At 44.3% G+C, this 12,863-nt stretch overlaps 1 protein-coding gene across 12 annotated transcripts in view; it reads left to right on the plus strand.

The window, feature by feature from the left end:
- GLCE (glucuronic acid epimerase) overlaps positions 1-12,863 on the plus strand; it is a 55,678-nt gene that overhangs the window by 19,572 nt on the left and 23,243 nt on the right. The window contains exon 4 of one of the 12 annotated variants that reach the window (XM_075764181.1): positions 10,830-11,813. The exons of the other annotated variants lie outside the window; for them this stretch is intronic. The gene's annotated coding sequence lies outside the window, so the exon portion shown is untranslated. The remainder of the gene's footprint in view (positions 1-10,829; positions 11,814-12,863) is intronic. 12 annotated transcript variants of the gene reach the window in all.

Raw genomic sequence — 12,863 nt, forward strand, 5'->3', positions numbered from 1 at the left:
TTTAAACAACATTGCATCAGTTAATATGGTGAAGGAGAAGATCGGGGTGGACTGATAGTTAATCTGCTGGGGGAGCAGCAGAAGAGAAGTTATTGACACAGACTGAGCAGTTTATTTTATACAAACAGGGAGTGTTTTAGCATCCACTGAAAGGGTATTTTGGTAGACCAGGACTGAGAAGCTTCCTGGAGCCAGTGTGTCTATTCTAGAGCATTGCCTCGACCCTGGCTGGAGCCTCTGGATGCCCTGCAATATAAAGTAATAATTGATAGGCCGTCGGTGGGATTGAAAGAGAATCAAGAGTGAATGCATTGAATTTCTAGATGAAAAAGGGAGTCTGTAGCATCCAGAAGAAAATAGGTTAGTATTAATTTTATTTTTCTGCTTGAATATTGAACAGCTGTTGGACAGAAACTTTAGGAGAATGCTCTGTTCCTGGCAGTGGGGGACGTGGGGGTTTGTGGGTACAACTTCTTAAAGAAACTTTTACAAAATATTGGTGAAAACAGAATGTTTTGCCTGGCATTCACTTGTCTTGCTCATTACTGCTAGGTTACTACAGAGAGGAGCAACCCGTTGGCTGTACCCTCGTGGTAAATATGCCCGTGGATATCAGGTTGTGCCTTTGACTTCTTCATCAGTCTGTCTTTCACGTAACATCTCCAGCTTGATATTGCCTTTCCAAAGAAGCAAGGGCATTCTAGATTATTTTTGGAGGCTGATGCCCTTCTGTGAAGTCTTCTCATCCTTGTTGATGGCCTCAATTAATGTTTCCAGAGCCAGTTGTTAAATTAGCTTTTTCTGTAGTAATTCTGTGATGGTTTCTTATTCTACTCCTGCTTCAGTGGGAACTGTTCAGCTGCAGTAATTAGGATGAAGTCTTTCTAGGTTGCTTGATCTATCATCTATTTAAATAACTGAGCCTGTGCATCGAGGGCACTGCTGAAGTTTAAGATCCTCTCTGTCAGCCCCCTCGGTAAAACGCAGGTGCTGGAGCTTTAAGCTTTTTGGTTTATATTTCTGCTTTGTGTTAATTAAGCCTTCAGCTATCTTTTAACTAGCGGCATCTGAAAACCTGGCATTTCTGAAGGTTGTTCTCAACTCGGCTTGGTCCTACGACCGTCCCGGTGCTGGCACTGCTGTGCGGTCGCCTCCCGGCTCCTCAGGCGCTTCTGGGATCTGATGCACCGTGGCTGGGTGGAAGGAGATCGTTGCAGCGAGCCTCTTAATTGCTTCTCCAGTGACCTAGTTCCCTTGCTGGAAACAGATGCGTAAGCTTTCCCTTCCTCCTCCGTATTTTACGATCGTGGTGGAGTCTAGATTGGCACATCCAGAGCTGCTTCCCCAGCAGGGTGGTTTGTTTTTTTTCCCAAAGGACCAGCTTCTGTTTGGAAATTTCCACAAATTCGGTGTATTTTGTATCGTCTCCCCACGGAGGTGAGACGGGCTGTGTTTCGGGGGCTGTGCCCAAGCACGCCTTTCTGTAGCTACTGGGGAAATGTCACATCACCATATTTTATTACCGTAATGTGGGAATTTGTTTTTTGCAAGCAGATGGCAAAAAGGTGGTTTGGTTAATTCATACCTACTTGAAATAAGTCACTAAATGTGTGTCCAACCACTCATTTATTAGGCCAGAGCATATTACTGGTGGGTAAGCGGTGATGTTAGATTACAAGCGCAAAACCACTGAGGAACTGGGCAGGTATCTGCAACTAAAACAAAACCAGACAAAATGTTAAACTGACTTACAGCTGTTGGAACCTGCAAATAACCAGCTGCAAATAATCTCCTTTACAAAGGAGCGTGATGGCCATTTGCTCTGAGAAAAACTTGCCTCACAAAGAATTTTTGTAGTAAACTCAGCATTTCTCCTATAAAATCTCTCTTGTGCTGTTTGCTTGCAGACTTGGCTCGTAGGGTAACGTGTGTCTTCTGGTCACTGAGATGGTACCAGGTGCACGCTGACCTTTATTTGCCGGGCTGGGCACGGTTACGTGCTGCACCCAGCCTAACATTTAGTCCTCTGTCATCGGAAAAAGGTCTGCCATTGCAGTCAAAACCTGGTCTTTCAACCATGTCCTTCAGAAAAGGTGAAACTATTTTCTTTTCTTCTTGGAGAAATACACTTGGCAGAAGGGGTAAAATCACTTAATAGTTTACTAACACTAATTACCAATTCTGTGAAACTTTGCAACAAAATAGAGTTTGCTTTCTGCTCAACATTCTGGGCTTTTAAAGTGCGGTCTTTTATAAGCACGTGGTTCTTTTCGTGCTTTAGTAGGTACCAGGTGCCGCAGAGATGCTTGTTAAATCCTGCCACTGTGTTCTCATCGCCCGAGGAGTTAATAATGCTCTGGGTGTCCTGATGGGGGGAGATCCCACACTTGCTGCAGCTGCAAATCTTCCTTTATCTTCCTGCTGTTCCTGCCTTGGCAGAGGATCTCTGAGCATCGCCAAGCGGTATAAATCGAAGTGAAACCGGCCCAGTAGCCAGCCGAAGGCTGAGAAATGTTGCCGTGCCCTCTCTGAGACTATCCTGGAGTTGCGTAAGCAGTTTTTCAATGGCAAGGGTTACATCTAACCCCCTTTCTCTGGGCTGGGGCATGCACAGGCTGCAACTGGAGCACGGGGCGCCTTCTAGCAACTGGGCACCTTCCGTTAGGTGTGAGGACCCCAGTCACTCCAGATGTTGGTTTGGGGAAGCAGGGGAATATCCATCTGTCTTCTTTTTGGCAAAATGCTTCTTAAATTCGACAAGATCCTGGTATTGCAAGGAAATACTCTCGACGCAGAGTGTTTTAGTACATTTGTTGCACTATGAGGTTTCCATTAGTGCCAACTAATTACGTGGACCATGTTGCATTTGAGTTGCAATTACATTGACCGATGTACAATAATTAGCTTTAGTACATGTTTCCGTGTGTAGGGGAGACTTAATTGCTGGCTGTTTTTTGACAAAGATACTGCTGTTTTCCATAACTGGGTTTCCCCTGTCTTCTGCAAGTGACTTTTGAGAATGAGCAACCACTTGACTAGGCAGATACAGCCACCGACAGTTTCTTTGAGATGAATATGGCATTAGCGTTCTCTCTGGCAGCTTTGCTAATGGCATTTTGTACATCATGCTCACAAACAAATACTTTGTCTTCGCATCCATCTAACAGCATTAAGCCTTACAAGCGCGTTTCCTGTAATGCAGTGCTAGCTTTAGCTAAAATGGAAATGCTTTTGGATCAAACCCGTCGGTCTGCAGTAACTTACATCAATGTTAACAAATTTTATATCAATCCACGTGTTTTCCGTGGCGGAGTGACGGCATGGCAGCCCACAGTCCTGTCTGCCTGTGGCTGTACGACGTGGTGGGAAGACTGCATTGACATCTTCTCCTCCCGAATATCAGGAACCCTCCTGCTTTTGTGGTGTTCCCCACAATCGGTGGTGTCAGCAATGCAAAGGGCACACGTAACCAGTAGTTTTAGCTTTTTGTGCCTTTACTTGGTATCTTCCAGGCACCATCTTTTCTGAAAATTATCAGCGACACTAGGAAAGAAGTCAAAACCGCTCTATTTGCATTATTAGTCAATGCTTATAATGCATAGAATAGAAATGCTTATAACATGTAAAACAGAAATGCTTATATATGCATAGAATACTAAATGCTTACGTTTCTGCTTAAAATGTTTACTTTGAAAATTCTTTTTATTTAAATTTTCAGTAAAGCTGCTAGCACAGAAGCGCTATGAATCACTTTATCCCGTCTGTATATGCAGTCTCTTGCTGCAATGCATATTGCTGAATGTGTTCAGCATATACAATATAATCAGCAAAACTATTGTCAGTGCTTAATTGCTAACTGGATCTTTGTGTGTTTGCAGAATTTTTTGGCAATGCCATTGCCAGTTGCTCAAAAGAAAAACATGCCACAAAAAGCCCACTTGTGAGAAAATTATGCTTGCAGTGCTACATTTGTCAGTGGCAGACTCATCATTAATAATACAAACTTTTTTAAAATAACTAAGATGCTACAATAAAGCCACAACAAATATTAAATACCTACTAAATAACTTGTTATAAAATTTCAACTAATGCTTTGAAGCGTGTTGCTAATAAACCATTTTTACGGTGGCGTGATGAGTTCCATCTGTAGAGTGATTTAAGTGTCTTCATCTTAATAACTCTTTTGCCTGGAGCGATGTTACGTGGTCAAGATTCATGATGAGGTATAGTATCATTGTCAGTCTCGACACATTTTTTCTTGATATATTTTCATTAGATTAATGACCTCATTGTAGGATAGACATAACTTGTCTATAAAGCAATCGTTATGTTTGTATATAGATAGATTGATAAAGCTCTCCTCGCTTCGTGGTGGTTCTTCTTCTTTCAACTCTGCATTTCTTGTGTTCATCATCTTGCACATCGGTGAGCAGGGAGCCAAGGCAGACTGGTGGGGTGCGTGCCGAGTGTCACAGTCTTCTCGAGTATTGAAGTTCTCCTCTCTGCGTTCAGTGGACAGTAAGGCTTTGAGATCAGCTCGTGCTGTTTCCCAATGCTCTCATCCGAATTTCCCATTTGTGGAACTTAGCTGAGCATCAGAACTATGATGATGTTCATTACGTCTCTAAAAGGGAACCTGCTGAGTGAGCTTTCATCACGTGGAGACTCCCTTAAGCTTCCTGAATGCTGGAGCCTTCATTCTCAATGTATTTAGCTGTGGTGAAACAATTGTGTTTTCTTGTATTTTTGGTAAAGATATTTCCCTTCCTCATCCAAAGAGGCCAAAGGTATTCAAATTTTAAAACACTTCAAATTTAACCTCTCTAATTATTTGCAGAATAGAGACTTCTGGTCTCTATAGAGTGGCTTCTGGTGACCTGAGCATCTGTAATTTTTGCTGGTTTGGGATGTAGCGAATAGTGCTGGTTGTTCGCTGTGAATCAGCAGGAGTTAACATCAAACACTGCATCATCAGAGGGCTGAACCAAGATATTCAAATATTCTGCTGCCGGTTTAAAACTGGAAATACTGTATCTTTTCCTGAAATATGTGCAGTAAACCCAGATATTCATCCTAATGTAAAAATAGGTAAAAGTAGTGCAGTTTGTATTTAGATGAGCACTGTTAGGAACTGCTGCTGCAAAATGTGCTCTCTCTTGCTTTAACAATAAAAGGTCTTCTAGGAAATCTAAACAAAAGTATTTCAGCTCAGGAGGTAATATGTAATTGACTCATCTCCTCTTCTTCCTCCATCAGTGAGTTGCATGTTTCTTGGTTTAGAACAGACAGCGTGGAGAGGAGAGAGCAGGTCAGTGCTCGTTGTGTAACTGGATTGCTCAGGAACCTTCCTGCATCGGTATTTTCAGTTTGAGTATTTGTATCTTTGCTGTGGGGAATATCCTCCATGGGGGGGGTTTAAGTTTCTGCCCCGGTGTCTTAAGACAACACTTTTTGCCGTTGGAAAATGTGCACGTTTGCGGGGGGGAAAAGCGCATCAGTTTAGTCATAGACACCTTGTTGGCTTGAAGTCACACTTGGAGGGTCGAGGGTGCTGATCTGGAGTTAAGCATAGGAGCATCCTTGGAGTTGGGTTCATCTTCGGAATGGTTGTGAAAAGGGTTTGGGTTGGCTTGGGGTGTTTTGCTTGCAAATTGATCAGCATATGCAAAAATTCAATCTGGAGATACTTTGTAATGAAGGAATCCTAAATTATATTGGACTTACTTAAATTTTAGGCTGTTCTTAAAGCTTCTTGAAGTTTGCTTTGCTTCTCCCCAGAATAGCTAACTTGATTGCATCCTTCCTGTTTGTTCCTTATTTTGAAATTTTCCTTGCTATTAAGCTTGTGGTAGCCATGCTGCCTACTTTTGCGGGGGAGAGGCGGCGCTGGGCTTGTTGATGTTTCACAGCAGTTTATCTAAAATAGAAAAATCGACTCCTACTTCTGCAGAGCAGAATTTGCGTTGGAAAAAAACAGGTAAACCACAAAACAGAGTTTCTTTTAGCAACAGGAACAGATGCATAAAGTGGTGACGATTTAACCTGTTTTGGAATAGAGTGTTTTCCTGGCGGTTCTGACTTGCTGTCCCAATGCATTATACGTGTGTGTTTGTATGAACACATATTCATACATTATTTATTGAGATGGGAGAGGTTGGTAGTTTACGGTCCATTAGACTCCGTCTCGGAGTAGTGATCAAAGACCACACGCCTATCGCAAATCATTCCCTTTTACCCAAAGCGCTGGGGGAGACGGAGGGAATTGTGGCCTCTTTTTGCAGGAAAACAACTGAATAAGAGAACTTACCCTTTAAGCCTTTATCCTGCTTGTTTCATGTTAATAGCTGTTTTTTTCATAAATGGAATTCCATAAGAAGTAGTAGGTAAATCTTGGGATTTTGAGGATTTACATTCATGGCTCCTGTGAAAATGTCCCTGTCTTCCAAGCGTGTTGGCTGCATCTTTGCTGATTTAAACAGGGCTACTCAAAGTATCTGGTGTACGTATCGAGGTGTAATTTAACTCTTCTGCCCTACTGACAGGGAGCTAGGAGGACTTTGTCTGCAGCAGCTCTGGGCTGGTGCCTGCCTGGGCTTCAGCAGGAACCTGGTTATATGGATACGGCCGCCGCCATCTCCATTCCCCGCTGGGACGGGGGAATTGCTCGCAGGCTTTGGGCAGCGACTGTCACACAGGCATGTGGTAAAAGCTTACAATCCAGAAGTGAAATTGTGTTCTTCCTGAAATATGTGACAAAACTCCTGTAGGTCAATTTGTGTAAAAAAAAAAAAGATGCGAGGAGGGAGTAGGAGAAAAAAACTTCGGATTGGGGTGGTGGTGCAGAGAAAGGCCGGGAAGCAAAGATGCTTAGCTGAAGTCGTGCACATCTGCAGTCTGTGGTGGTAAAATTGGTCTGTTCCCGTCACCGTGTCTCCGCCAGCATCCCACAGCGTTTCGATTAACTTGCATGGCAAGTTGCAAGCCAATAAAAAGTCTATAATAAATGGAGCCGACGAGTCAGAGATTAAAAATGTGTGCTGATTTCCTTGAGGGTTTGTTCTGTGATACGGCTTTTCTTAAAACAAACTGCCTGCTGGCCTAGGAAAAAGGGTAGAGCATCGCCAAGCGTGATCCTGCTCCCAGTGAAATGGTGTTTTGGGTCAAAGGAGTAATTGTCTCCCCCAATACTCACTTTTTTGGAAGTATTTGGTATTTTAAAAAGCAGAGGAGATTCAGGGCCAGGTTACCAGTCCTGTGGTGCTGGGTGATAACGGTGTGATAGGTGCAAGGGTTTGGATGGGCACAAACCGAATCCAAAAGTGTTATGTCAAGTATGGCTGACAGCCGGGTCTTGAGCTCAGCTAACCTGGGATGGCCAGAAGCATTTAGGGAGAAGAGTAAGTTGGGAGAATTTATTGACAGCAGCTCCTTGTATGCTGAAATAAAGACCCCATGTTTGCTGTAGGGACACCTCAGCATCCTTGAGCAGAATCTTTACCCGATGGTTGTGCCATGTTCGGCCCAGCCTGTCCTCCTAGCACTGACGGTATTAGTCCTGCAATCCCAGCCGAATCCCAGCTCCAAAACCCCCATCCCACATTTTTTTAATGCGGAAATCCAACTGGGAGTATTGCTGGAGAGCCTGCAGCTAAAGTTAATCCAATCAAACTAAGAGCCCGGAGAGGAAATAGAAACCAGCGCATAGCCACAGACCAAAAGCAGTCTGTGCTTGTTAGGATTGAGCTTATTCCACTGCCAGTTATTTCCCTCGAAACACACGAAGTAGCTGTTGTCTGTGTCTTTTGTGTAATGGTCTCGCTAGACACTCGGGTTGACTCTAGGGGGTTTTGCGAGAGACTGATCCCAAGCAGAAAAGCAGAAGGATGATGTTGTCAACAGCAATGAGTTCGAGTTGCGGGTTTCTACTCTGTGCATTGTTCAGCAATTAGAGGTTGAAGAAATCTGAGTGCCACTTTTAAAAACAACAGCGAGTATCCTGTTAGAAGATTATCATTTGGTGTATTGCAACAGGAAGAACAGCTAAAAATCTATCTTGAGAAGTGGAGCCAAAGAAGATCGTTAGAGACTCCCTCTGGATTAACATTGACTGTAAATCCGCATTTGGAGCTAAGCATTGTCTCCTCGTAAATTCTTTTCTTTCCTGAATGTAAGAAGCTGCAGTCAAGACATCTTCAGTCCCCTAATTATTGAGCTGGAAGTGGGGAGGAGACTTAAAAGGCTAGAGGAGAACAGAGTTTCATAAGGAAGAACTGTTGTGTATAGTCAGGATATTTGTGTAAGTTTATGACATCCAGGGTTTAAGAACTCTTTTTATGGCTATGACTTCACTGGTCCAGCACTTAGTACAGTTATTGCATAGGGAGCGGGGGTGTGATGGGAGGGACTGTGCAAACTTCGTTGAGACGCTACTCATCTTTCAGAGCAAACCGAGGATTTTGCATGCAGGCAAAGAGCTGCCTCCTGCACGTGAACCTTATCAAAAGCCTTTTCTATCCAAATGGAAATTACTCAAGCCTCATCTTCTGAATCTGTGGTGAATCCAAGGAGTTTGGAGTGATTTCATCTGTTTTTTCTAGCCTGTGAGAAGCAATTCAGTGCAGCTGTCCCTCCAGCTCCCTCCGAGGGATCGAGGTCCTGTGTGTGGGAGGACGGGTGGCTTCCTGCCCCGGGACCCCCTGGGAGGGCTGACCGTGCAGAGAAGAAACCATCGGTCCCCCCTTTGCAAGGGCCTTGGGGACCCGCTGAGAGCAGCCGCTCTGGAGAGGAAAATCCAACCCCCCCTCGTTGCAGTGGGAGCAGAGTGGTCCCTCCTGATCACGCGGCTGTGGCAGGAGGGAGCAAAATCGGACTCGCCGTTGTGATCCCACAAAAGTGGCATCCGTGAGCTAGCAAGGGCAGGTCCTGGGCTTGATGTCCAGAGACAGACCAGTAGCAAATACGTGACACTTTGGGAGCTGCTTGCTCACTTCCATCTCTTATGTTCCAGATGAAGTCAAATGGGTCGTGTCCCCCCCCCCTTTTTTTTCCCCCTCTTGAAAGGCTAAGGCTCTGTTCTTTTTCAGGATTGAATGACTGTGTCTTGAGGTTGAGCTAGAGAAGGGAAATTTCCTTTGGAAGACAGTTTGAGAGTTTAATCAATTGCTACAACTTTTTTGTTAGGTTAAGCGTGAGTTAACCTAAATTCTAAAACCCAAACCAAAAGATGCGGCCACCAGAATGTATGCAGACCTTTTTTTGCCCCAGTACAAAAAGCAACTTTACAAGCTTCCACTTTAAGCTGTTAAACAAACTGAATAGAGCCATTATTGTAACATCCATCCTCCATTAACTGCTTCTAAATGTTGTCAAGCACAGTGAAATATTTTTTTTTTCGTATTTCAACACAATTGCTACCTCTTTACTGGTGGATGACATGAAAAAAGGAGTTTCTGTAGGGGCTGCATGGATGCACTTCTGTAAGGCTGCCTCTCCTTAGGACAAACCCCTTAAAGTCCATTAGACTGCAATGAAATTAAATCAATTGCTCCAGGAGATGATGTAAATATTCCATTTTTTAAAAAAAGTTTGTTTGTAACCACGGGTTTAGATATCCAGGCACTGGCGTGTGTGTAGAGCTGTGGTATGGCAGAGCCCTGGGCGAGGGTGCTGGGGAACACGCCTTCGCCCAGCGGGGTCTGGGTCGGTCCCCGCTCTGTGCTCTGAACCCGCTGTGTCCTCCCGGAGCGGTACCCCAAACACGTCGGGGTTCTGGCTGCGTCCAGAAACGCTGAGCAGAGCAGAGGGGTTACTTCATGTCTTCTAACCTGTAAACCGTTTCCATGTGTATAGCCGTCCTGTTGTGATCTGTGTCGTGACAGCCTGCTGGAGGTTAATTTGCAATGCCATATAACCCCTCGGTACTTTTAAAAAAAACAAAACAAAAAACCCCAAAGCCATGCTGTTCAGTGGGACAGCTTGTGCTATTGGTTAGTCCTGGCTGAATAACTTGCATTTGTTGATTTTTTTCTTTTCCAGACCACTTTCTTAGTTTATTAAGCATTACCCTGTTTTCCACCATACTTGCAATGCTTTCCTAGCTTTGCAGATTTACTGGATGATGGGGACAATAATCACATTGAAAACACTGAACAGAAACAGGAAAGTCCCGCAGACCGTGCTCTCTGCCCTCCCGCTTGATGCTTTAGCTGGCGATCTCCAGGAGCGGTCGCTTCCTGGGCTCGTGCCCAGTGCCCATCCTTGCCTGTGAAAATGCTGCACCTTAATCTAGTTTGATGCAACTCAGTGTTGCTGCTCTTGGTCAAATAAAACACACCTTTGGGACTTTGTTCCCGATGGGCTGGGGTTGTTTCTTAGGCTTGTTTGTGTTTGCTTTAAAAAGTGTAGGCTTAAATCACGGAGGAAGTTACTCCTGCCTATAAATGCTAGAAGAAACGAGATCCTGATGCTAAAAATATTGGGGTAGAATGCTTGTAAAATGTGAATTTATTTTTCAAGCAGGATCAGGCATAAAAAAAGTCACAAAAATGAAGAATTTGGCACTACAGTAGAATTTTAATGTCTGGTATTTCCTGCTGTCTTTAAGAATGAAGTCTGTTGTTTGCTTCAACTGGCAAAACTATTTCAAGTCAGACGTGGCCTTCCTGGACAGAGCTGGAGAACAGATGGGCACGTGGCGTCCCCCAGCCAGGTCCCTGCCTGGGGTTCTGACCCTGCACCGGGGCTCTGCTCCCCTGAATAAGAAGTCTGAATATTTTGCAGTGCTGTTTCTCACAAAGATTTGATGGATCAAATTATATTTTGTTTGCTAGAATTTTAAAGCTACACATCCTGCCAAACCTGCGTTAGGTTCAGTGTTGGACATATAAGCCTGTAATAATTGCAGGTGTGCATCCCAGTTTTGTTGGAAGCAAAGAACCGAAGGAATCTCAGAAATCAGCAGAACACAGGAGCCACGGATGAAAACATTCCATCGCTCCCCATGCAACAGTTCTTTGCACTTTACTGACCTGCGTCTCTTCCTGAAGAGAGAACTCTTCCCTGAAAACATTTTATCTCTTCTCAGCAATCATTCTGACCTTTCCTTTCACTGGTAATTTTTTTTTTTTTGTCTATTGGATGTTTATAGTAATCACCTCCTGTACTTAAAAATAAATAATTCACTGTCATAGCTACACAGAATAATTCACGGCCAAAGCAGTTTGCTATCAAGTAGCTTTCAGCATGTTTTTATATCACTTCTAATTTTATTCTGCCCTCCTTTTTCATCAGCTTTTCTAAGGAGATGAAAAGTAGGATGAAAAAAGGTAAAATAAAAGGGTATCTCTATCTTATGCCTTATTACATGCCTATATGCATTCATGGGCTGTATTAAAAAAAAAAAACAAACCCCACACCAGAATTAAAGTTACTGTTGTGCCTGATGTAAAAGCTAGCTCAGCCTTTGTGGTGAACTTCAATAAAACCAGGATTTGTACGTTATCTTGGTCTCCCCAGTACCCAGCGCTGCCGCCTCCGAGTAATCTCTGGCGTGCTGAATATGAAAAAATCTAGAAACGGAAGGTTTCCAAACACATTTGCCAGGGTTAATGCCAGAGTCTAAACATAAACTCTGCTGGGACGGACTGTTATTTGGAGAATGAAGCGCCAGACACAGCTTGATTTAAAGGGTTAGAGAAAGAAACGCAGCTCCTCTCCCCAGAAATAGACGTCTCGTGGATTGGAGACCCCGCTGCCAGGAGTTTGGTGTTCCTCGACCCTCCTCCTGTTACCTCCAGCTCGGATGCCGTCACCTGGTGCGTATATTTTCGTGTACGGCTCTTTAGGAAGCGCTAGTTGAGACGTGGGGCCGTGCACAGGCACACGGCTTTGGGCTCCGGGTGCCCGTCCGTGCTGGTTCCTGCAGCCAGGCTGGGGGGGAGCCCAGAGGTGCCCCTCACCCAGGCCTCTGTCCTCGTGGCGTTGTTCAAACCAGCACCTATGGAAAACTTTATGTTTGAATTGCTGCTCACCTTGTGTGCACCGATACTGGGGTTCAGCCACTGCTCATGTGTCACAGGATGTACTTTGAGGAAAAGGGTTTTCGGGGGGGGTGTCCTAAGTGCACACTAGGAGAAAATACCCGTGAAAGCAATTCTAATCAAAGCTTCAAAACTTCCTGGCAAAATCCTTTTAATAAAGTTTTTAAGTAGCATTTCTTATTGTTGCCTAGGTCATTCTCTTTAGAAATATTTAGTTGGTGGAGCAGCAAAATTTAGCTGAAACCTTAATTCTGCAATTGAATAACTGCCATTATAACTGCCATATACAGAGAACCATCTGTACAGAGTGCCAGGGTTTGCTAAGCAAGAGAAACGAGGCATTTTTAGCCAGTTCCTCTAACTTAAACCAGATTTATTTATTTCTCTGCTGTAAGCAGTGTTACTCCCTTAACCTCTGCTTTTTGCACAGCGAAAGAAAAAAGCCGGTGAAACTGCGCCTTCAGCGTATGTAAGAGTACGGTTTATGCCAGTAACAAACTGGGAACCAAAACTGGGGGTTGGGGGCTTTGCAGGGATTTGAGCTTTCAGGGGAGCGCTTAGTGCACGAGGGCATTGCTGCCGCATTTACGGCGCGACGCTGGTGCGTGCAGCGGTGCCGCGTGTATCCGTCGCTTTCTGGAAGATAAGTCGTGATTAACTGCAGAAATGGCATGAAGCTCGCTAGCGGTTGCCAAACAAAAACACGCTCTCGTGAAGATGTTGGACCCCGTTTTTAAACTTCATCTGCTTGATAGGAACCGTGTAATTTTTAGGGTGAGGTGTGCGTACTCTCCCAAGTCTCCTGCCTGGCTCCTTTTAAATAGC

Source organism: Balearica regulorum, chromosome 12, assembly GCF_011004875.1.
Source record: "Balearica regulorum gibbericeps isolate bBalReg1 chromosome 12, bBalReg1.pri, whole genome shotgun sequence".
In the NCBI taxonomy this organism is placed as follows: domain Eukaryota; kingdom Metazoa; phylum Chordata; class Aves; order Gruiformes; family Gruidae; genus Balearica; species Balearica regulorum.